The 25,907-nt window shown below is 42.7% G+C and overlaps 1 protein-coding gene across 7 annotated transcripts in view; it reads right to left on the minus strand.

The window, feature by feature from the left end:
* Positions 1 to 25,907, minus strand: part of ARHGAP44 (Rho GTPase activating protein 44) — a 203,878-nt gene that overhangs the window by 125,628 nt on the left and 52,343 nt on the right. The window lies entirely within an intron of this gene.

The raw sequence follows: 25,907 nt of genomic DNA on the forward strand, positions 1-25,907 counted from the left end.
CCCTTATCTGGTCAAAAGCAGAAACTCCTGAGAAGTAAAGGCTGCCATAAATTCCCCTCTCTTGGGGAAGTTTTACGGACATGAAGAAGATGAAAAGTCAGCACCAAGACAGACCCGCACAAACATTGCTAAGGTAGTCCTTATCTTCCATGAGTTTCCCCCACACATTTACCTTCCCAGGGTTTACAGCTCCTAGAAGCCTAAAAACCTTTTCCCTTTGTCTTTTCACCTCTCTATAAATTTATTCTCCTTTGCTAAGATGCTGTACAAGCACAGGTTCCAATAACCCCCATGAATTACTCATCACTGAGTTTCTCTCTCCGGCATGTGTACACACTGCACATGTTAATAAATTCTGTTTCTCTCTTGTTAATCTTTTGCCAGTCTAATTTCCAGGGCCCCGGCCAGAGATCTTAAGAGGGCAGATTTTTTTTTTCCTCTCTCTCTTACACTGTGAAGGCTTCTTAGCAGATATGCTGCCACACGTGAAGTTAGGCAACTGTGGTCTAGGCTGATGCTGTGGGGTGCAAAGGCAGGGTGCTGATTATGTGTTTTGAGGTTAGAACTTACGGGTAAAACTCTTACAAGCAAAATAACCTCAATTCATTTAGGGTCAAAAATATCAAGGCAGACGATGAGATACAGATCTGTAAGTTACCTACTGAGGATCAGCTACCTCCCTGTTGTAGGGCAATTTACCCAGGAGATTAAAATCTCAATTCAATTCATACAGGAATTTCCAACCCCTAAAATCATAATTTAACTTCTCTAATATATTAGTAAGAGATAATTCTGTCCTCCCGTCCAGCTATTCTGCCTCCTCAGTCTTCTCCCCGATCCATTAGAAGAAACATTTAGAACATGTTTACTTTTCCAATGTCTTCCATCCCCAACTCCCACCCCACTCTTGAGTTTGGTTGCGATTTGACTTCAAGCTATTATTAGGGTTTTCACTTCCAGTTTGTCTGCTTTGCTGCAATAGTCATTACTTATGATACAGTATAAAGTCCTGGTAAAAATAATCTCATCTCCTTATACTAAATGACATATTCATCACAAGATTCACTGCTCACTACTGATTTCCTTTTTTTTTTTTTTTCTTGAGACGAGTCTCGCTCTGTTGCCCAGGCTAGAGGGCAGTGGCACAATCTCTGCCCACTGCAAGCTCCGCCTCCCAGGTTCACGCCATTCTCCTGCCTCAGCCTCCCAAGTAGCTGGGACTACAGGAGCCCGCCACCACGCCCAGCTAATTTTTTGTATTTTTAGTAGAGACGGGGCTTCACCATGTTAGCCAGGATGGTCTGGATCTCCTGACGTCGTGATCCACCCGCCTTGGCCTCCCGAAGTGCTGGGATTACAGGCATGAGCCACTGCACCTGGCCTCACTACTTATTTCTGACCTCTTACCTTTCAGCTTGTTGAGATTTCTACTGATATTGACACTTTACCAATTGTTTTCCCAAGCGAAATTACACAAGTAATAAACTCTAGGCCATGATGCCTTTAATAAGTTACAAGAGTAATAAACTCCAAGGCCTTCATGTGTCAAACTTGCAAACAAAAAATGGTTATTGAGCTTGATGTAGAATTTTGTATTGCAATTTTTTTTGTATAAATCATCTACAGATATTGTTCCATTGTCTTCTTCTACTTTCTAGGGCTGGTGATGAGAAATCTGGCACTAGTCTGATTCTTCTAATTCTGCCTCTCCAGATGCATAAAACTTTCTCTTTATCCATAAAATTCCAGGATTTCACCAGGAAACGTCTATACATGTAGTTTGAAATATTAATTCACCTCGCCTGACTTTTCAACTCAGAGAACTTTTCTTCTACTTTTATTTAACTATTCTTCTTCTTCTCTCTAGCTGTTTTTCTCCTCCAGGCACTCTTGTTATTCATGTTAAGTCTAGTGAATCTGTCTTCCAAGTTTTGTATCTTTTTCCTCTACATGTCTCTAAGTGTCTTTATTCTATGGGATAAAGAATTTCTTCCCCTTCATCTTCTAGAATAGTGATTATGTTCTTAGCAGTGATCTTCTTTTAGCACATCTGAAAAAAATAGTTTTTATATTGTGGAAACAATGCTTTTAGTTCCATACAGTCTTTTATTTTCTTGCATGCTAATTATCTTTCTTATTCCATTTTGTTAAAGTACTCTTCTCTCTCCTTATTCAGTTCTATTTCAATAGCTGCCATATTTTCTAGTTTAGAGTTTGTGCTCATAACTTCATGTTACTAAGACTTCCTAAGCAAGCTGTGATGTTTCTCTGCCTAGTCACAGTCGTGTGATCCCTCAGTACTTGTACGGGTTAGATATTGGTGTTGAGTGGTAGAACAACAGCAGATGGTGGGAGATACAATTTCTTGTAGGCTGGTGTTGACGGAGTTAGGTGAGGCACTGGAAGAATACTAGATGCAAATACTCATCATTTCCTAATCACAAGGAGTAATTCAGACCTCTGGTTCAGCCTTCTCTGAATCTCTTGTGGTTGACAGTACCAAATAGCTCCTTCAAAACCAACAGTGGCTACCCTAAGCCTGAGGAGAGTAACACTCTGGCCTCTCAATTCACACCGGTTGCCAAAAAAGACAAGAAAAGAAAAATCACAAATGCAAATGAAAAACTGAGCTTAGCACTATCTCATCTCTGGGCATTTTAGATGAAATCCTGGCCTCATACACAATTGCCAGAGTAGTACTACCAGCCCATATGACCACCAGAGCCTTGCTACCACTCCATTGAGAGGTGAAGTTTATTTCTAACCCCTTGAACCAGGGAAGGTCTTTTTGACTGCTTCATCAAATAAAATGTGACAGTAATGACATCCCAGGGTAGGTGACATGGATGCTCAGTCCTGGAACCCCGCCACCATGCTGTGAGGAAGTCCAAGCCACATGGCATGGCCACATGAGGGTCTTTGGCCATCAGCTCCAGTTAAGGTCCCAGTTGATGGCCAGCACAGATGGACAGACAGGTGAGTGAACATGACTCCAAATGACACCAGCCCCAGCATTTAAGCCCATGTTGAGTGTGAGAGAAATGGGTTGTTCTCTGAGCCCTGCCCAAATAGCAGATTCAAGAGGAAAACAAATGTTATTTTAAGCCATGAGTTTGGAGGTGGTGTGTTAGAGAGCATTAGATAAGAATAGCCACCATTTTATTTGTCCACTGTGCTACTCCCCAGAAGAAATCAGGGACATGGACTCAGACCAGCTTCTCCCTAGAATCCTTTAGGATTAATACTTGGATGCGGAATTTTCATATTGCTCAAGGATTTAGTATTGTCTCCAGGTCTCTCCTTGATCTTAGAAATGGGTTTAAAAAGATTCTAGAACTATCCACTTGTAAGAGGTAAAATGGGAGGAAATTGGCACAATACAATAATTTTATTTTATAAAAATACACTTAGCAAAAGATGGCATGCTAAATATTATGTCAGTTCTCAGATTGAGACTCAAATATCTTGAGTTATCTCAGTGAATGACATTAGATTTTTTACACATTGTAGGGAAACACACACTTACATGAATTCACTTAACTAGGTCAAGGAATTTTAGAAATGTGGTATATAATAGGATTAGCAATCAGAAGTTCTTATTTCTCGTTGGGCTGTTTCCAAGCAGTCTATTCTCCAGTGAAGATGCTTAGCTTCTCCAGGTCTCAGTTCCCTCATCTGTTAAGTAAGGAAATTAGGTGCAATAACCTTTAAAAAAAATTTTAATTTTTTAAAATTATTTTCTTAATTTTATTTATTTATTTATTTTCATAGAGACGAGGTCTCCCTTTGTTGCCCAGGCTGGTCTCAAACTCCTGGGCCCAAGCGATCCTCCTGCCTCAGCCTCCCAAAGTGCTGGGATTACAGCCATGAGACATTGTGCTCAGCCTTTTTTTTAATTTTATTTTTTTTAATAGACAGGGTCTCACTCTGTGGCCCAGGCTGGCGTGCAGTGGCACAATCATGGCTCACTGCAGCCTCAATCTCCCGCCTCAGCCTTCTGAGTAGCTGGAACTACAGGTGTATACCACCACTCCCAGCTCATTTTTTTAAATTGTATTTTTATAGAGACAGGATCTCACTATGTTGTCCAGGCTGGTCTCAAACTCCTAGCTTCAAGTGATCCTGCCACCTCAGCCTCCCAAAGTACTGGGATTATAGGCCTGAGCCACTGCACCTGGCCCCAATCATCTTAAAAAGGATTCTACCAGCTCAGCCATCCCGTGCAAGTTTAATGAACAGTCATACGTAGATACCAAGAACAGTCCGTACATCCAACCCCATCATTTCACAGACAAACGACCTGGTAAGAACCTGAAACATTACAATCCCCGGGAAAGGAAGAAGCAGAATTTCCAGTACTGGCACAATGTGCCACCATGACACTCTGCCTGTGGGTCATCAATACAGATGTTTTTGGTAAAAGGCTGCACCCTATGCTCCAAAGAACAATGAAGGAGGAATTCATTTATGTTGCGCCTGCGTTACCAACCTCAGAAGGAGGATACACGTAATGATGGTGGCAGTCAATTGACTGACTCAATGACTAAAAAGTGCGAGGGCACAGTTGGCCTCAGTGGCCCTAAGGACAACACTGAGACACGGTCTTGCTCCCCTTGTCTCTCAGGTCTGTTTTTCTTAAGGTTGATTCCATTCTTTGGCAGACTCTCCCCTCACAGATCCAAGGTGGCTGACAGCAGCTTCAGGTTGAAAGCCCATCTGCTCAGGAATCCCAAGGGACCCAGCCAAGGTCCCAGAGTTGAATCTCATTGACTGTAGTAGACAAAATAATGCCCCGCCTCCTAAAAGTCCACATCCTAATTCCCAGCACCTCTGAATATGTTACCTTACATGGCAAAAGAGACTTTGCAGATGGCTCAGACAGACACTGAGATAAGAAGAGTCTGCTGGATTATCCAGGTGGGTCCAGTGTCACCCATGGGTCCTTAACAGTGGAAGAGGAAGGCCAGCCACAGTGACTCACTACTGTAATCCCAGCACTTTGGGAAGCCAAGGCGAGTGGATCACTTGGGGCCAGGAGTTCAAGACCAGCCTGGCCAACATGGCAAAACCCTGTCTCTACTAAAAATACAAAAACTAGCCAGGCATGGTGGTGGGCACCTGTAGTCCCAGCTACTCGGGAGGCTGAGGCAGGAGAATCGCTTGAACCCAGGAGGCGGAGGTTGCAGTGAGCTGAGATTGCGCCACTGCACACCAGCCTGGCTGACAGAGCAAGATTCCACCTCAAAAAAAAAAAAAAAAAAAAAAAAAAAAAGAAAAGAAAAAAAGGTGGAAGAGGAGGCAGAAGAGGAATTCAGAGGGAGATGTGACCAAAGAAGGATCAGAGCAATGTGGTATGAGGACAGCACAACCCAGTGCTACTGGCTTTGAAGACGGAGGAAGGGGCCACAAGGCAAAGGCAAACAAAGAATGCGGGCCGCCCCTAGAGAAGCCTGAGAAGTCAGGGAAACTAATTCTCCCCTACAGCCTCCAGAGAGCAGCAACATCCTGCTGCCATCTTGATTTTAGCCCAGTTAAGACCTGTGCCAGACTTCTGACCTCCAGAACTCTAAGATGATAAATCTGTGTTGTTTTAAAGTCACTAAGTTTGTGATAATTTATCATAGCAGGAATAGAAAAACAATATACCATGGCCAGGCACACGGTGGCTCATGCCTGTAACCCCACCACTTTGGGAGGCCAAGGTAGGCAGATCGCTTGAGCTCAGGAGTTTGAGAACACCCTGGCCAACATGGCAAAACTCCACCTCTATAAAAATACAAAAATTAGCCAGGTGCAGTGGCTCATGCCTGTAACCCCAACACTTTGGGAGGGCGAGGTGGGCAGATCATTTGAGTCCAGGAGTTCGAGACCAGCCTGGTCAACATGGTGAAACTCCATCTCTACAAAAATACAAAAGTTAGCTGGGCATGGTGGTGCATACCTGTAGTCCCAGGTACTTAGGAGGCTGAGGCACAAGAATCACTTGAATCCGGGAGGTGGAGGTTGCAGCGAATTGAGATCATGCCACTGCACCAAGAGTGACAGAGAAAGACCTTGTCTCAAAAAAAAAAAAAAAAAAAAAAAAGAATAGGAAAAAACAATATACCAATTGGTCCAATTTGATTCACCTGCTCTGCCTGAATCAATGATTTTGGCTAGACCCAAGTCACATCCCTTCCCTGAATCAAAGGGCGAAGTTAGTCCCACTTACACTACATGGCTCAAGAGTAGGGAAGGGATAGCTCCTTGAAGAAAACCAGGGGCTATAACCAGAGAAATGGGGAATGGAAAATAAGCAGGAAAATAAAAAAGATATCCAATCTACATGAGGACAAATGAGAGGGCCAGAAAAAACCCTGGATATATCTATAGATGTATCTGTAGATATTGTAGAGATAGAGAGCTTCACCATGTTGACTAGTACTGGAAATGCTGGAGATAAAAACTTAGGCTACTGATGACATTCCAACTTTGCTTTCCTCTGAAGGTCACAGCTTTTGAAGAAAGAGGAAATACCAATAAATGGAACAGCCAAAATCCATGGATAGAGGGTGCTATATAACAAGCCTGGACTTTCCAGACAGTTATCTGACAAGAGACAAGAGGGTATATCACAAATGATATTGTCAGGAGCCTTGTTGACCTTATAAGGAATTCTTTAAAGTATAAATTGAAGTGAGGAGGGAAGAATAGCTACATAAAACTGAACAGCTGGATAATGTCAATGTATTAATTATATTTTCCTACTTTCTATATTCTTGATGCTGTGGCATTTGGAGTCTGTGGACCCAAGAAACTGCCCCTCCCAGGATTAATTCCTAGAGGTAACAAGTAACTCACTTGTGGGCATGCCTTTGATATGCCAACCAACTACTTGGAGTCCAGCCCTCCAGGAGTCTGCTTTTCTGCTAGGCAATTCTTCTGCCCTAATCTCCATGGAGCCAGGTACAACTGGGCCACCCCCATAGCCCAGAGCCTGCTTGATAGTAAATTCCTTTTTTTCATGAACCACACAGGAGATTTAAGCTCGATAGTGAATTTGTGCCACGTGTTGACTTTGCTTTGCCCACTCCTTTCAGTGTTAACTGCAATCAAGGCTCCTGCGTGCAGCTCCCTCTCTCCGTGCCTGCTCATGTGGCTTCGGTGCTTTCCCGTGTGGCCCTGAATGGGCTCATGTGCTTACTGTTTCTTGGCGACTGTGAATGTAATAAAACACTTCTTCCTTCCTGGCAATCGTTTTTGCATCTGTGTGTATTATACCTGCTCCAAACAAGTCCTGGGTACATTTATAGAACAGCAAAAGATGGCAGATATGACTCAACAAGAACAACAATGAGACATCTCAGGAAATATTAAGAGAGGATAACAGAAGAGTCAGGAAACAATCTTTAGGCCCCAGCGCCAACCCAAAATGTGGGCAGTAAAGCAACCTCGAAATCTTAAGTGATGATAATAAGATGGCTTTTCGCACTGATTGATGGGGGAGAAATGGGTTCATGCCAGGAAAAAGGGGGCAGATCTAGGACTTATGAAAGGCTCCTGTATTAGTTCCCTATGGCTGCCATAATGAAGTACCACATGCTAGGTGGCTTAAATAACAGAAATTTATTGCCACACAGTTTGGCAGCCCAGAAGTCTACATTCAAGGTGTCAGCAGGGTTGGTTCTTCCAAGGGCTGTGAGGGAGAATCTGTTCCAGTCCTCTCGCCTAGCTCGTGGTGGCTGCAAGCATTCCTTGGCTCATAGATGGCATTCTCCTTATGTTGTCACGTCATCTTCTCACAGCACATGTCTGTCTCTGTGTCCAAATATCCCATTTTTATAAGGATCCACAGTCATATTGGATTAAAGCTAATATGGTTTGACTGTGTCCCCACCGAAATCTCATTTTGAATTGTAGCTCCCATAATTCCCATTTGCTGTGGGAGAGACCCAGTGGGAGAGAATTGAATCATGGGGGCAGTTTTCCCTATACTGTTCTCATGGTAGTAAGTCTCATGAGATCTGATGGTTTATAAGGGGTTTCCCCTTTCACTTGGCTCTCATTCTCTCTTGCCTGCCACCATGTAAGACGTGCCTTTCACCTTCCACCATGATTGTGAGGCCTCCCCAGCCATGTGGAACTGTGAGTCCACTAAACCTCTTTTTCTTTATAAATTATCCAGTTTCAGGTATGTTTTTATAAGCAGCATAGTGTACTAATACAAAAGCCCACTCTAATGGCCTCATCTTAATTTAGTCATCTGCACAGACCTTGTTTCCAAATAAGCTGACATCCACAGATATTGGGGGGTTAGGTCCTCAACATCTTCTGGGGGAGATACAATTCAGCCCACAAACCTGTAACATCTTCCTGTCCCTGGGAGTTATTTTTCTTTAGTTCATCCTAATTTGCCCCCTTTTGCTACTTTCAAGGTAAAACCCAAAATGCCAAGAGAAGGCTGTGGACTTAAACTTTTTGAAAAGGGCCTGAGAAGGTTGATTTAGTCTGACCTCATGCTTACAGATACAAAAGAATCTTTGCACACCTGCAAGATCGAAGCCAATGTGGTCATAACTCCAGCCAGTAATCTGCAGACTTTCTTAATCATCCATCCCAGGTAACTGAGGTGACAGTCAGTAGGGGTGTGATTGGAGGATTTTAGGGTCCAATGACTAACAGAGGGCAGGGTAGGTAAAGAAAGGGAAGGAGATAGGGTTGCTACATACACAGCTCTCATATTTGGCTGACCTGGATGTTTTCAGAATAGCAGACGTGGTTGGAACTTTCCATTCATAGGATTTCTGTACCCACACACTATGGACTAATACATAGCCAAAGGCTTACTACAGACTTGGCATAAGACTTAGTCCTGTTCTTCCAAGTGCAAGTAAATGCTGGCATCTCAAAATATACATATTCGAGAACCTACTGGGTTCCTTGCACAAGAGTATCAGTGGTAAGGGGATGAGCAGGATTAGTGGCAGCCAATCCTCAAGCCACTAATAGTGGCTGAGGTGGTCTACCTTATTAGTGATCCAAGTCCCCCAAAGCAGATCTTGTCCCAAATCAGACATAATCTTTAGCAACACCTAGTGATACCTGCTAACTAAATCTGCAAGTCCCCTTTGGAATGGGGCAGGATATAAATAAATAAATAAATAAATAAATAAATAAATAACATGGGCAACCAAAGCAATAAAGTTTGTGGTGGTTGGGGTATCCTGTTATAGAAAACATGGTCACTAGTCACTTCCTACAAAAGACATCTAGCTCCAAGCTATTCTACCATAATAGAATAACTTCACCAGGACAGCTGCATGGGAAGGCCATCTTTTTCTTCCCCAACTTGCATGTGCTGGAAACTTAATTCCCAAATTCATTATGTTGATTAGAGGTGGGGCCTTTGAGAGATAATTAGGACTAGATAAGGTCATCAGGATGGGGCTCCCATGATAGGACTGGTAGCTTTATAAGATGAGGAACAGTGACTTGAGCTGACATGCACACTCTTGCTCTTTTGCATGTAACACCCTCCACCATGTTGTGACACAGCATGAAGGGCCTCACCAGATGCTCGTTCCATGCTTTTAGACTTCCCAGCCTCTAGAACCATGAGCTAAATCAACCTCTATTCTTTATAAGTTACCCTGTTTATTCTTTATAAAATACCCAGTCTGTGGTGTTCAGTTAAAGCAACAGAAAATGAACTAAGACAGACCTCATCAGCCACTTCAGCCTAAGCAGGAAGGATTTAACCAGATCCTTGCACATGAACAAGCACCCAGGAGAAGGAGAAGAAAGCAGATTGCCAGGGACTTGGAACAGAGGTCTCTATGATGATTAATGGCTTTGCACTAATTAGCAACATGTCATTGAGGTTTAAAGTGCTGAGGCAATTTATATATATCTAAAATGTGGCAAGAGGTGGGAAAAGAGACATTTTGCTTGAAAAAAGTATATTCATTATACTTCTAATGACACATTATTTTCAGAATACAAACTACAGAAAGTAAATCTCAAAATGTGGGAAAGGACAGGGATATACAGAAAGAGCAACAAGAATGCATTATCATGATCGGGGTCTTTATTCATTAGAAAGCACCAAAACAAACATTAAGCTTTCACTAAGCATCAGATTGTGAAAGCTCGACATTCATTTAACTTTCACAACAACCCCTGAGGTCAGGACTATTAATAACCTCATATTATTGATGGGGACATTGAGGTTTTAGCAAGCTTGCAAAACTTGTCCAAGGTCACAAAGCTTGGAGAAGCAGATTAGGAACTCAGTCTGACCTCACAGGTCACTTTCATAACCCATATGTTATAACAGCCTTTCAAAAGTTTAGAAATGCAGGCAATCCCCAAAGTGCCTTCCAAATAAAAACTTCTATGGGGAAAGATAGTAAGGACAGGAATGCAAAAATAAACTTCCCTTATTTCACAATTGCCTAGGGCCAACTTCCGATATTTTCCTACATATAGTCATACTGCTTTTAAAAAATAGTAGAAAATTATTGCTCTAAGCCTACCTGTAGGGAAGCAGAGAAGAAGGGTATTTATCTGCCACGCTCAACAGACTTGAGATTCATCTGTCTTAAAACCTCTGGAAGCAGCCACCCCATAGACAATGTGACAACTCTCATCCCTGCAGCCAGAGTTGATTGAACAGGGGAGGATGTACGGTTTAGTAGATTCCCCTGGGATTTTAAAATAGGAGAGGACAGTTAGTGGGGCTAGACCTGTAAGGGCCAGTGGCTTCGATGGACCATCTGCAGAAAAATCTACAGGAATACAGGTGGTGAGGACAGAAAGACAGAAGAACACAGGAGATGTGGCCCCTCAGCTGTGGAGAAGCCTTGGCTCCCAACAGTGGTTTATCTCCCATTGCAGGGATACTGGCTACCATTAGGGTGTAGCATCACTAAGCATGTCTACTGCTGAGTCCTTTTTTTTTTTTTTTTTTTTGAGATGGAGTCTCGCTCTGTCGCCCAGGCTGGAGTGCAGTGGTGCAATCTCGGCTCACTGCAAGCTTCGCCTCCCAGGTTCACGCCATTCTCCTGCCTCAGCCTCTCCGAGTAGCTGGGACTACAGGTGCCTGCCACCACGCCCGCCTAATTTTTTTTTTTGTATTTTTAGTAGAGACAGGGTTTCACCGTGGTCTCGATCTCCTGACCTGGTGATCCGCCCGCCTCGGCCTCCCAAAGTGCTGGGATTACAAGCGTGAGCCACCGCACCCAGCCGAGTCCTTTTAAGAAGCTTACTTTTTCTTAAAGCAGCTTGAAGGTTTTGTGTTGTTTTGCCTTTTGCAATCCAGGGCCTTACCATACCACAAGCATGACTTTTTTCTCCAGACACCCTGCCCAATGCATTTCAAAGCCTTATATCCACACTCTCTCTGTTATTTTTGTTTCTGTGTTACAATAACATCTTCCATTTAGTGCCAGGGCTCTGCTAGATGCTTCATCACACAAGTGTTTCTCAAATCTTCAACATTAATGGCTCACTTAATTGGGCTTCTGTAGACAGACACTCAATTTTAGACACATTTTAATAAGCAGTTCAAACAAGTATGGGAATTGGGAATAAACAAAATTGGATCCATTGATTATTCAATAAATAGTTTTGGGGCAATTCGATATCCATTTGGGTGTGTTCCATTACTCTGACCACCCACCCAGAAAAATAAATATGAAATGAATTAAATTAGTTGTAAAAAAATAAAATGCCGAAAAAAACATCAGGGGAAGAAAATGAAGATAACGTAGAACCTTATGGTGAGAAAGGCCTTCCCAAGCAGGACTCCAAATTCAGAAATTGTAATGAAAAAAAGAAAGACTCCCTGACACAATTTTCTTACATTGCTACAGGATAAACGGCATTATAATAAATGACAAATGATAGACTGGAAGAAAATATTTGCAACTTATATAACAAAGGACTAATGTCTCTTTGCAAAGGTCCATTGTAGGGTTTGTTTGTTTGTTTATTTGTTTTTATCTTTAGAGATGGCGGTCTCACTATGTTGCCCAGGTTGGTCTTGAACTCCTGGCCCCAGAGATCTTCCTTTGGCAGGGTTTATAAAGCTCCAGGTGAAATATGAAAGAACAATGCTAAGCAGATTTCTTTTACCCCCCACTGTGCAATGTGGTCTTCTATTGCTGAACACCTGTCCCCTAAAGTAATCCTAAAGTCTCCCCTTCCTGTCCTTTCTATATATATCTATATACAGATACAGACATGTGTGGACATAGAGACACTGTTTCTTTTTTCTTTTTTTTTTTTTTTTGAGACGGAGTTTCGCTCTTGTTGCCCAGGCTGGAGTGCAATGGCACGATCTCGGCTCACCACAACCTCCGCCTCCTGGGTTCAAGCGATTCTGCTGCCTCAGCCTCCCAAGTAGCTGGGATTACAGGCATGCGCCACCACGCTCCGCTAATTTTGTATTTTTAGTAGAGACGAGGTTTCTCCATGTTGGTCAGACTGGTCTCGAGCTCCCAACCTAAGGTGATCCGCCTGCCTCGGCCTTCCAAAGTGCTGGGATTACAGGCATGAGCCACCGCGCTCAGCCAAGACACTGTTACTTTTTGGCATAACGGGTTCGTATTCTCTGCACTGTTCTGTGACCTGATGTCTTCCATACAGCATGTCTCAGAGATCTTTTTATGCATCTACTTGTAGGTCCACCTCACTTTCTTTATTAGTTGTGTCAGAAACCACTAATTGTATCATCATTCTTTTATCTTCTACAATGGACATTTGTTTCCAGTGTTTCACTATTGTAAATGATGTACCCATCAACATCTTACACATTAATCTTTCTGCATACCTGTCATAATATTGTCAAAGGGGGGAAAAACGGTTAGAAACTCTCTCTATATGATATCATTCTAACTTAGTTCAGGGGTATGGTACGCTTTGGGGAAAAAAGACCGCAACAGATCAGGCCACTCTCAGTACAAGCCAACTTTACACCAACCCCGTTCGTAAGTAGCTAGCAGTGCTCATTCTCCCTGCTTGCTGTGCCTGCAGAAGCTGTTTGAAACTGCAGTTTTCTTCCTGCACCCTCCAGTGCCATCTCCATCTGGACTGAGGTCATCTGGGAACAGCTCTTGCACGGCTACTCACCACCACCAGGAGAGACGGCACTTGTTTCTAAATCCAGCCTCCTCTCCACCTGCCTTTTGTTCTGCCAAGCCACAAGGCAGCCTGCCTTGAGGAGACTGAGGCATGCCTGCTACAGCTGAGAAGGAATCGACAGGAAATAAGATGAGAAATCAGGTCTGCAGGAACAGAATGTGCTGGGGCCAGAACACATGGAAATGGGGAATTGGGACAAGAGGCAGATTAGAAGCCAGGCAGGGGTAAATAAAAAGTCTAATAGGAAGAAGGGAAAAGGAAGGGCAGGAGACAGAATGCTCCAGCCGCTGAAGTGGAAATCAGAAATTGTCAGGAAGTGAAGGTGGCAAAGCAGGTGTATAGAACAGGTTTGTAGCCGTGTAACAAAAGCCGCCCTGATAACAGACAAAATGCGAGTTAACTCTGTCATGTCTTGGGGAATTTTATCTACAGTGGATTTGGGTAGTTGAGAACACCTAGCTGAAATGAAGGACTGAACGGTCAGTGATAAAAACAGTTTCTGATAGGACGCCTCGCTCCTGCCCCAGTGCCTCCAGCTCCCTCATTCTTTCTGTTCTCACATTTACTTTTCTGTCCTCTGTGACTGCCAAACCCTTCTTGCAAACGATTCACCTCTGCCTTCTCGATGTTCACTCATTCTATTTTTTTTTTTTTCTCCAGTCTACTCTAGCAGTTCATGTTTTGTCCCCACCTCCTTCTGTAGATCAGGGGCCCCGGGATATGGGCATTTCATGACATGTTTTGGTTCTTCAGCGTCTAATATGCTATAAACGTAGATGATGCCTCAAAATACTTCCTAAGTGAAGTACTGTGATGGTTAATATTGAGTGATATTTGCTGAGTCTTCTGGCCTCCATCCTTCTCCCATGCTGGAGGCTTCCTGCCCTCGAACATCAGACTCCAAGTTCTTCAGCTTTTGGACTGTTGGAACTAGACCAGTGGTCTGCCAGGGGCTCTCAGGCCTTTGGCCACAGAGTGAAGGCTGTATTCGGGACTCAGACTGGCTTCCTTGCTCCTTAGCTTGCAGACGGCCTATTGCGGGACTTCACCTTGTGATCGCGTGAGTTGATACTCCCTAATAAACTTCCTTTCATATATACATCTACCCTATCAGTTCTGTCCCTCTAGAGAACCCTATTACAAATACCGTTCCTCACACTTAGAATATCTTGCTCTTACGTTCCTCTTTAAAAAATCCACCTGACCATGCAATCTATACTAATTTCTCCCTCAAAAAACAAAACAATTTTTTTAAAACACAGCAAACAGGCCGGGCGCGGTGGCTCACGCCTGTAACCCCAGCACTTTGGGAGGCCAAGGTGGGCGGATCACAAGGTCAGGAGATCAAGACCATCCTGGCTAACATGGTGAAACCCCATCTCTACTAAAAATACAAAAAATTAGCCGGGCGTGGTGGTGGGCACCTGTAGTCCTAGCTACTCAGGAGGCTGAGGCAGGAGAATGGCGTGAACCCAGGAGGTGGAGCTTGCAGTGAGCCGAGATTGCACCACTGCAGTCCACCCTGGGCAACAGAGCAAGACGCTGTCAAAAAAAACAAAACAAAAAAAAAAAAAAAACACTGCAAACAAACCAAAGAGCATAGAAAATAAGAAATATATGTATATATAAAAAAGGCATTTATATATACATATATATACATCTTCATATAAATACAAAATATATACGCAATAGATGGATTTAATGAAAACTAATAGAGGTTCTTCAAAAAGACATAAAACAGACAAGCCCCTGGGAAAACTAATCAAGAAAAACCAAACAAAGGCACAAATGACAAATATTGGAAACGAAAACAAAGAGTTTTTTGGTTTAAATCTCCAGAAACATAAAAATTGCTCAAACTGACCAAAAAAAAAGCTTCAAAAGTGAACATTTAGTGGTGAAATGTGTTTAATCAGCATTTAAAATCTATTCCACAAAAAACCACCCTCCCTATCATTTTGCCTAATCTTACGGGAGGGTGGTTTTGTGTGGGATAGATTTTAACCTTATTTGAACCTTATCTGATAAGGTTCAGATAGCCTTGCAGGCAAGCTTTGCACCCAGACAAGGAAGAAATGGGTCATTTCAGCCTCATCCACTCAAACGACTCCAAGAACCCTTGAGGTGGAGCCCAATTCATTCCTAAACCCTTCAAACCAGAGCGAAATAAAGACAGCACAAGGAAATCAATAGGACAAGCTCATTTTTATACCAACTGATTTTCAGCAGGGCACACTAACATTCCACCAAACGATTATATTCCCTGGCCTCCTTTCGACTCAGATGCGGCCATCGTCTCTATTTTGGGCCAATGAGATGAACACAAAAGCGTGCACGACTTGATTTCTGGAAAGTCTTCTTCAGTTAGGGGAGTGGAGACACAGCCTCTTCCTTCTTCTATTTAGAAAGTAAAGACAGGCTGGGAGCAGTGGCTCACGCCTGTAATCCCAGCACTTTGGGTGGCCGAGGCAGGTGGATCACCTGAGGTCAGGAGTTCGAGACCAGCCATGACTAACATGGTGAAACCCTGTCTCTACTAAAAATACAAAATTAGCTGGGCATGGTGGCGCATGCCTGTAATCCCAGCTACAACCCGACGGAGGTTGTGGTGAGCCAAGATCGTGCCATTGTACTCCAGCCTGGGCAACAAGAGCGAAATTCCATCTCAAAAGAAAAAAAAAAGAGAGAAAGTAAAGATAATGGCCTGTGTGTCATGGAGCAGTGAGGGAGAAGGAGGGTGTGATGACAGTGGGTCCTCCGACAGCAAGCACAGCTTTCCTACCTTTCAGACTTCTCTGTAAATGAAAAATAAGCCTCTGCTTTTTTTTCAAGACTTCTATTTGGTTTACAGCTCTACAGTTTGGGATGTTCCTATTATAACCAACTCAAGCTAATTCCAACGGACGGAGATCGGGCCAACTGCACGTGGGAGATGCAGGGAGAGGCCACAGCGGAGGTGCCAGCCTTTACGTGGGCAGGCCACATGGCTGACAGGCAGGACCCGGGGAATAAACACTGCTACTTCTGATGCTGACAAAGCTGTTCCAAGTCACATTCTGTTGATGCTTGAGGAGCACAGAACCACAAATTTAAAGCTGAAACGGACTCTACAGATCATAGCATCTTACTCTCATTTTACCAATGAGGACAGCAGAAATGACTCCCAAAAGTTGACCCACTGTTCGAAGTCAATGTGGGAAGTACAGTCCAGGTCTATGATGTTCTTGTAGGTCCTAGCCTGCCTGTTATATGCATGACATTCAGTGATTCCAAGAAGCTTCTATCCTCAGCCAGGTCCTCATTCATTCATTCACCAAATACTTACTGAGCATCTGCTACGTACCAGGAACTGACCTAGGCCCTAGGGGCACAGCAGTGAACACAAAATATCTGTGCTTGTTAAATTTTTGGGGAACGAGTCTTGGCAGTCTATGTGGATCCAGGTAGATGAGGATCGATCCTGGTGACTCCAGGCAGACAACAGGGGGAGATCAGGCTGTGAGTGCTGGTGCCAAGGGGATGGAAAAAGGAGGGTGAGACTTTCTTTCTGGAGCCCCTGGGCCCTCTTTCCACTCCACCCCATGGTGACGTGGAGGCCAATGGAGAGGTGAACTTTGCCAGAGCAAGAGAAAGCCCTTGATATCCCCATGACCCCTGCCCATGGACATGTGGGCTCAGGGACTACTCAGTCTTGGTCACTGCACCCAAGAAGACAAAGGATCCCTTATGAGCCAATGAAACTGAGTAAGGCAATTGCAATTTCTTAAAAAATGGTGCTCTGCTCTTTGTCCTCTTGTTGATTGTAAAGTGAGGTCCCATTTATGCGTAAAGAAAGGCAGTGAAAAGCAACTGGCTATACACCATTCTGTGACTCTGAAAGTCTGACTTGGCCCCAGGTCCTTATCACCCAGCTGTGGGCTGAATCCTGAGCAACTTCCTTCATCAGTCTACGCCTTCACATCCTTGTCTATTAAATGGAGCTGGTTGGAAAATGTTCTCTGTGTTTCCTTGGCTCTAATATTTGATCATTTTCTAGGTATACTTGAGCTATCCTTTGACAAGTCTTTATATGTCACTGACATTCAACTTTGGCAATGCTTATCATCTTCCAACCTAGCAGGCCAAAGTGAATCTGCTGCCCTTAAAGTGAAGCATAAGGGAAATCTGAATGCTCTTTTATGGGCTATTTTTTGGTCTTGGATGAAATGAACATTTCAATGACAAACAAACTGAATCATCCCAGAATCACAGAATCACTCACTCGAACAAACACTTCCTGGACAACCATGCCACACTCAGTCATCCAGCATTAAATGTGGCTTGAAAAAAGAAAGCAAAGGTATAAATAAGAAAATGCTACCTATTTTTTTTAAGATACATGCCATCCTATTTTTGGACCCAAAAGGAATTAGGATTTTAGAAAGCCAATAATTTGTGGATGCTGTTCAACTTTATTATCAGAATCTGTTAAAAACTAAGTTTGGGCAACTCTTACTGATTAGCAAGAGCAGGACACTTTGGGATCAGACACATCCAAGGTGAAAACACTGAAGCCACGCAAAAAAAAAAAAAAAGGGACAAAAACAGGAAGGAAAGACTAGGTTGCTGCACTAATGTCAGAAGCAGAGAGATTTGGTTCCAGGGAACAACCACAATTCAAACCAGAAACAGAAAATCAGATTCAGGTGAACAAGCCCAGCCAAGGTTACAAACACATGTAAGGAATGTCAAGCATTAAAAATATCAGGCACAAACTCACAGATTGGTACAGGGTCGGGGTGGAAAGGTGGGTGATGAATAGAACAGAGGAAGAGGAACAGGGATAGGTTAAATGTTGGCTTCACCCAGCGCTTTTCATAGACTCTGAAAAGAGCCTTATACAGAATATGAAAAATGTGTGTGTGTGCGCTCACACACACACACACACACACACACTCCTACGTCAGTTTAAGATCTCTGACGTGCAGACCCTAGAAAAAACTCATTCTCATTATAACATAATGGATACATTTTGAATGGTCTCTGCACCTAGAAATTTGAATGCTCTTTTGTGGGCTAGGATCTGAATGCTAGAATCTAGTCAACATTTTTTTTTTTTTTTTTTTTTTTTTGAGATGGAGTTTCGCTCTTGTTGCCCAGGCTGGAGTGCAATGGCACCATCTCAGCTCACTGCAACCTCCACCTCCCCAGTTCAAGCGATTCTCCTGTCTCAGCCTCCCGAGTAGCTGGGATTATAGGTATGCACCACCATGCCTGGCTAATTTTGTCCTTTTTTAGTAGAGATGGGGTTTCTCCATGTTGGTCAGGCTGGTCTCGAACTCCTTCTGGTGATCCACCCACCTTGGCCTCCCAAAGTGCTGGATTACAGGTGTGTGCCACCGTGCCCTGCCTCAACATTTCTTTTGATAAACATGTATTTAGTTCCTTCTACAAATGTATGATACTGTCCAAAAAGAAAGAGTCCCTGCACTCAAGGAGCTGGGTCTAGTAAAGATGATGAAGCCAATGAGGGATTTCAGAGGTGTACAAGCACCCTGGCAGAGGGCTACACAATCATTAACAGAGAATTTGGTAAGCCATTTCCAGAAGTATTTTCTGACTTTAAAAAAAATCACGGGTTTTGGCATGAATTACAGGAAAAATATATTAGCAGGAATACTTCAAGGATACTCATATTTCATGCCGAATCAACAAATTTAATAAAAAGTGAGAAATGAGTGGGTCGATGCTGACAATGTGGCTTGAGGTGGCACATGGTGTTATCATGCAGAATTAACAAATCGTTTTAAAGTTTGAACATCTATCTATACCCCAAAAGGCAGTAAAGGAGATCCCAGGAGAGATGGCATTTTCTCAGGAAAAAAAAATGGCACTTCTACCCTTTGATTCAAAGATATTATTAATATTTAAGAGAAAGATTCTATGCTATACTTCATCAAATAAGTTGAACACGAGTTCTCACATTTTCCATTCTATTCTTAGGGAAAGTAGCAAGTAATAAGAAACAGTCTGATATATGTCTCTATTCAACATCACATTCTAAGTAACACTTGTCCAGTTGTTTGAGCACCTCAGTGCTATCTACATCTATAGAACAGAAACACCTCTGCTCCAAAGAGATATGTGTTTTCCTGAAAAATGACACATTAGGCAAAAGTGCACACTAATAATAACAAGCCTCATGAGAAAGACACGGTTGCGGCAGGCCTATACAATGTCGTTAGGACAGCATTAACACAAGCAATAACTATTCTAATCAATGAGCACAGTTGCAAAGCCACAGAAAACCTAATTTACTTTTTGAAAAATAGAGTTAAACGGGGTCTCTACCTTTAAAAAGAGTGATGGTAGCTTGAAGGAAGGTGTAGGGGAGGGCTGAGGCTACGAAGTTATGGAGGTAAGAACAAAATGCACAAAGATCAAAGAGAACCCTCTCCCCGAATCTCTCCCACCCCAAGAACCTCCAAGACAAAGCATCATAAATGGTGGCGTATTCCTCCACACCTCATGAGTTCAGCTACATTAGTTTCATTTTCATGCAGCTCCAGTTACTTGGTAAAATAAAGCATTAACATACCGGGGAAACTGTTTGAAACAATGCAGCCACCACTTTGTAGAGACATAGTTCCTCCATTTGCCAATCATGTGTGGCCCAATCAGCATCGCAAAACACATTTTGAAGCAAATCAGCCTATACTGCTATCCCTAATTATTAGTTTAAAGAACTTAACCTATCAAATTAGGAAAATCAATTTGTGCTACATTATACTGAGCTAATGACAGGTAAAAAGGACGTAATTCAGAAGAGGTGGAAACACAGTTAACCCAAGCTGCCACTTCAACGACACTGTCTGTACTGCGTTACTTAGTGGCTTAGCCTTAAATGGCCTAAAAATGCCATAATAGATAATTCTAAGCTCCACTCCAGCACCACAAAAGTTTTCCTCTGTATAAGAGATTATTTAAAACTATTTTGCAGCATAAGTCAGTATGATTACTGTGCACGCAAAATGAAATTCAACTGCCTGAAGAACTAAATAAACAATAAAAGGATTCCACAGTTGAAGTAACTGTCAATAGTCTGTGGTCCTGTTTTTCATTCATTCTGTTTTTTACTCATATATTTACCTTCATGAATGACAGCATGAGAGATGTCCTGGCATTTGAAGATGTCTCAGGTTTTCAAGATAACCAAAAACACTGTGAAAGTAATTTTCATTCCTACTTCTTTGACAGATGTTTATCTAGTCTCAAATTATTATGTATTCAGTATAAAATGTTTTTCCATAGGGGACTACTTAAATACATTACAATGTATCAGTGTAATGAAATACTACATAGTCATTTTAAAAAGCACAACACACCTACATGGGCTAATAAATGTATTTATGTACAGAAGTATAAGTATGTACAGCATGTGTCTATGTTTTTCAAAAAGGAAGAGGGTACACACACACAAACAGATGTGCGCACAGCTGTGCGTCCATTGTAACTGTTAATAGGTGGGGGTTGCCTATAGGACAGGGGGCCTGGGAGATCCAGGGTTGAGGAAATGCTTACACTTTAAATTTACACTGTTAAAAAAAAAAGTTAACATGTTTATGAATTTGTTTTCCAACTTGAAATAGTTGATAAATTATTGACAGAAATCTTTAGTAGATTTTAATTCCTAAGTGGATCACAGTCTGCATTATATTACTGAGGCCCTCGAATATACTTAAATTTATCCATTTGTCAGCTGAATTTTTTTTTTTTCCTGGAAACTACCCTTCTCACTATATCACATTCCTCATAACAGGGTGGGAAAAACAGAGTTTAAAAACAAGATCAAAGTTCTCACTCACCTATTTTTAGATATGTTTTCCTAAATAGATTTTTAAATACCGGAACCCTGTCTTACGTGTATTTCCTACCATCAATGGAACCTCAGATCTTATGCAATATACAGGGAGGAGCTTCATAGCTTATCCAGAATAGGTATTCCGCTGAAATTTGCTCAACTGAAGGGACAGCTTCTGTGGATTTCTTGAGTTACAGTGCGTGTGTGTGTGTTGTAAATATCTGGCAAAGGCAGTTGTTAATACAGTTACATTATAAATTAAAATGTCACAAATGGTGGGATACTCAACCAATTTCAGCCTTCCCAGGCATGGATAAATGTCCTGTAACTCAGTGAGATAGTTAGATGAAGCATGAACCAATTTACTTAATAAAAACCAAGAGCCTACTATGTACAAAGATTTAGAGGTACAGAGAATAAAATGAGAAGCAAGACAGATAAGGTCCTTGTCTTTACAGGTTTAGGTTCTAAAAGAAAGAGATTATTTTCTTTTATTTTTTGAGACGGAGTCTTGCTCTGTCACCAGGCTGGAGTGCAGTGGCGTTATCTCGGCTCACTGCAACCTCTGCCTCCCGGGTTCAAGCAATTCTCCTGCCTCAGCCTCCCAAGTAGCTGGGATTACAGGCACGTGCCACCACTCCCGGCTAATTTTTGTATTTTTAGTAGAGATGGGGTTTCACCATGTTGGCCAGGCTGGTCTCGATCTCTTGATCTTGTGATCCACCCACCTCGGCCTCCCAAAGTGCTGGGATTATAAACGTGAGCCACCGCACCTGGCCGAGATGATTTTTTTTTAAAGTAAATGAACACACAGAATGTCATAAAGTGACAAATGCTATGAAGACCAGAACACTGGGTAATAGGATAGAGTAACTCAGAGAAGTGGAGGATGAGGGATAGGACGGTGTTGAGGAAGGTTTCTTTAGTTGGCAATCTTCTATAGACCCTCCAAGATTCAGAATTGAACACAGGCTCTCAATACTGATGACAGAGTCAGACTAGAATGAAGGGACTAAATCTGAGCCTAGATCTCGGCAAATGCGGCCATCAATTTAGTTTTGTTTGATTCTTGGCAAATGCTATAAAAGTACATGTCAGTTCTGCTTCTGATAACAGCATAGTATCTCTTATCAGACCAATCTTCCCACAGATAACCATAAAGCCTGGCCCAAACAAATACACACAAAACTACTTGCAGACATTGGAGAATGTACAAACGCAGGCAAAAAAAAAAAAAAAAAAACAGGAAAAATTCAACACTTGGAAGAAGAAAATGAAAATGAGTGAGTTTTTCATTATCTAGCTTTTTACCTAAGGACAAGACACATTCTACACCATGAAGGGGAGCTAAAACTTGGTATGTATGTATCATCAGTGTTACTGTCTTAAAGAACCAGAGAACACAGTGTGAAGCTACCCTAGAAGCTGAAAGGTGAGTGCTATGATTTGAATGTGTCCCCCATAGTTAATGCATTGGAAACTTCATCCCCAAGACAACAGTGTTGAAAGGTGGAGCCTAGTAAGAGGTGACTGGGTCATGAGGGCAGAGTTCTCGTGAACGAATTAATGTTGTTATTGCGGCAGCAGGTTAGTTATCACAAGAGTCTGTTGCTATACTGTGAGTGCAGCCCCTGGTGCCTGTGCCTCATGTGCTCACTTCCCCTTCCGCCATGTTATGATGCAGCAAGAAGGCTCTCACTGAAGCTGGTGACAGGCTCTCAGACTTCCCAGCCTCCAGAAACATGAGCCAAATAATCATCTGTTCTTTATAAGTTACCCAGTCTCTGGTATTCTGTCATAGCAACAGAAAACAGACTAAGAAAAAGATGAGTGAGCTCTACAGCATAGCGGCCCCCAATCTACACATAAACTTTCCAGATTTCTTGCTGACTCCTGAACTATGCATGCACAGAGCAGACTCCAAAGAGTCCATGTAAAGCTAAAAAACTAAACAGAAATTTCAGCTGCTACCCACTGAGGGAAGACAAGAGTTTTGAGTTTGAGCTCAGTCAAGACTTACTACTAAAACAAAAAGTAGGCCAGGCATAGTGGCACGTGCCTGTAATCCCAGTATTTGGAAGGTCAAGATGGGTGGATCACTTGAGGTCAAGAGATTGAGAGCATCCTGGCCAACATGGTGAAACCCCAAATCTACTAAAAATACAAAAATTAGCCAGGCATGGTGGCACGTGCCTGTAATCCCAGCTACTTGGGAGGCTGAGGCGGAAGAATCGCTTGAACCTGGGTGGTGGTGGTTGCAGTGAGCAGAGATCATGCCATTGCACTCCAGCCTGGGTGACAGTGGAAACTCCATCTCAAAAAAAATAAATAAATAAATAACCAATACTTATGGAAGAATATAATAGCATCCACAGTTTCTAGAATGGGTCATTCCCAACATTCAGGATATAAACCAAAATTACTAGACATAAGAAACAGGAAAACATGATCCAAATCAAGAGAAAAGTTAATCAATTGAGATCAACCAAAAGATGAATGAGGTGCCAAAATCAGCAGATAAGAATTTTAGGGCAGCTGTTTAAAACCACACTTAAAGATACAAAAGGAAAAAAAAAATGCTTACAATGAATGAACAGATAGCAACTCTCAACAGAGAACCGGGTCTATGGCAGATGATACCACAGATCTGAAGAGAACCATGGTGAGGTCCACTGAGGTCAATTAAGGTAGCTAGGTACAGATGGTTTTCCTGAGATGGGGAGGTCAGGGGAGAAACAGAGGGAGGCAGGGAGAAGGTTTAGCATTAGAAAGAGGTCAGGAAGCCTTAAGGCCAGCCAACTGCCAGCATAACCTCTCTTAAGCAGCTGCAATAATAGGGCAGAAGGGACATTTGGATGTTCTCTGTCACAGGCACAGCATTTATTTACACAAGGCTTCCACCATAGGCCATTGCTGACAATGTGGGGGCTAAGGTCAGAGAGGAGAGCTATATGAATGGGATTAATAGAAAATTACCCTCTCCCAGCCTCAGCATATAAGGATGGCCGCTTCAGCAAAGCCTTGGAGTTAGGAGAATATGCTGACCTTCTGTACCTAGAGGAGTGACCAGGAGCCTGGGTGGCTTGAGGGATGATGTGTGTTACCCAGAGTGTTAAATGGGCTATCTCCACATACCACGTGACTCTGTACCATCACATGCTAACAGTTTAATACACATTAATTCCCACTTCCTGCTACTCTTGGGACAATTATTTTTCTAAACCTGTTCTAAGAGTTTTCCGTGTTTTTCTGTCTTCAGGATACACAGTCAGGGTTTAATCAACATCACATGCTAGCAGCTAGGCAAGTTGTTCTCAAAGTATAGTCCCCAACCTCCAGCATTAGAACACCTGGAAATTTATTAGGAATGCAATTTACTGGGCCACACTCCAGACCTACTGAATCACAAACTCTAGGGGTGGAGTCCTCCAGGTGGTTCTGATGCAAATGAAAGTTGGAGAACCACGGGTTCACATCCACATTCTCAACCTCAGCAGGAGGCTTGGATCATCTGGGAAGATTTTTTTTCTTTTTTCTTTTTTCTTTTTTTTTTTTTTTTTTGAGATGATCTCGCTCTGTCACCCAGGCTGGAGTGCAGTGGCATGATCATGGCTCACCACAGCCTCGACCTCCTGATCTCAAGCAATCTTGCCATCTTAGCCTCCTGAGTAGCTAGGACTACACGTGTGTGCCACCACATCCAGCTAATTTGATACATATATTTTTTATAGATGGGGTCTCACTATGTTGCTCAGGCTAGTCTTAAACTCCTGGCCTCAAGTGATCTTCCTGTTTCAGCCCTGGAAAGACTTCTTTTTTTTTTAAACCCAGTGGCCAGGTGTGTCGCAGACCAATGACATCAAATCTTTGGAAGTGGGATCCAAGCGATTCTCCTGTTCAGCCAAGGCTGAGATTCATGGCTGCATAACACTGCTGTCTGTATTCTCCTTACCTCAGAGGTCATGCAGAATTACTTTCCTTTCCCTAAACTAGTAATGCTGTTTCGAATTTCCTTGGCTTTGTACACACTATTCCTTCTACCAGGAGGCTCTTTTTCAACGTGTTTGCATAGCTATATGTGCTTGAAAAACTTGCAAACCCCGAACAATTTTTAAAAATTTTTTTTATTTTAAGAGGGCCTCCCAAACAAATGAATCTGCCTCAATTATCTCCATTTTAACAATGAAGAAATTGCAGCTCAGAGAGGATTAGTAGCATGCCCAGGGTCACAAGTGGAGAAAGTAAGAATGGAGCCCCTGCGTGTCCCTCCAAAGACTATGTTTTTGGTTTTTTGTTTGTTTGTGTGTGTGTGTGTGTGTGTGTGTGTGTGTGTGTTGCCCAGGCTGGAGTGCAGTGGTACAATCTCAGCTCAACTTCCGGCTCCCAGGCTCTCAAGCAATTCTCCTGCCTTAGCCTCCCAAGTAACTGAGTCTACAGCACACACCACTACACCTAATTTTTGTAGAGATGGAGTTTTACCATGTTGTCCAGGCTGGTCTCGGACTCCTGAGCTCAAGTAATCTGCCTGCCTTGGCCTTCCAAAATGTTAGAATTACAAGCGTGAGCCACCATGCCTGGCCCCTCCAAAGACTATGTATTGAGGAAGAACTTAAAAGGCATTGGTAATCCACTTCCTAGTTCTGAGCCCTCACTCTCCAGGTGAATTTCCTCCATAGCATATTTACACCAAGTTGTGCTTTCCTGTGTACAGGTTGCTGTTGGCCCAGGATGTGCCTCTGTGCAAACTGGAAAAGGTGCCTTCTTCAAGTAAAACTCTTCTAAGGTTATTATATATTTGCACAGTGTGAAGAGTTCCACCTGGAGGGGCTTTCCCACCCTTGCTGCTTTCACCTGCTCAGATGTCCCTCGGGCATGGCAGACGGTGCACATTAATCACCCCCACACACACTATGAGGGGACCAGGCCAAGGTCAGAGTCCTGCAGG

This window comes from Nomascus leucogenys, chromosome 19, assembly GCF_006542625.1.
Source record: "Nomascus leucogenys isolate Asia chromosome 19, Asia_NLE_v1, whole genome shotgun sequence".
Lineage (NCBI taxonomy): Eukaryota > Metazoa > Chordata > Mammalia > Primates > Hylobatidae > Nomascus > Nomascus leucogenys.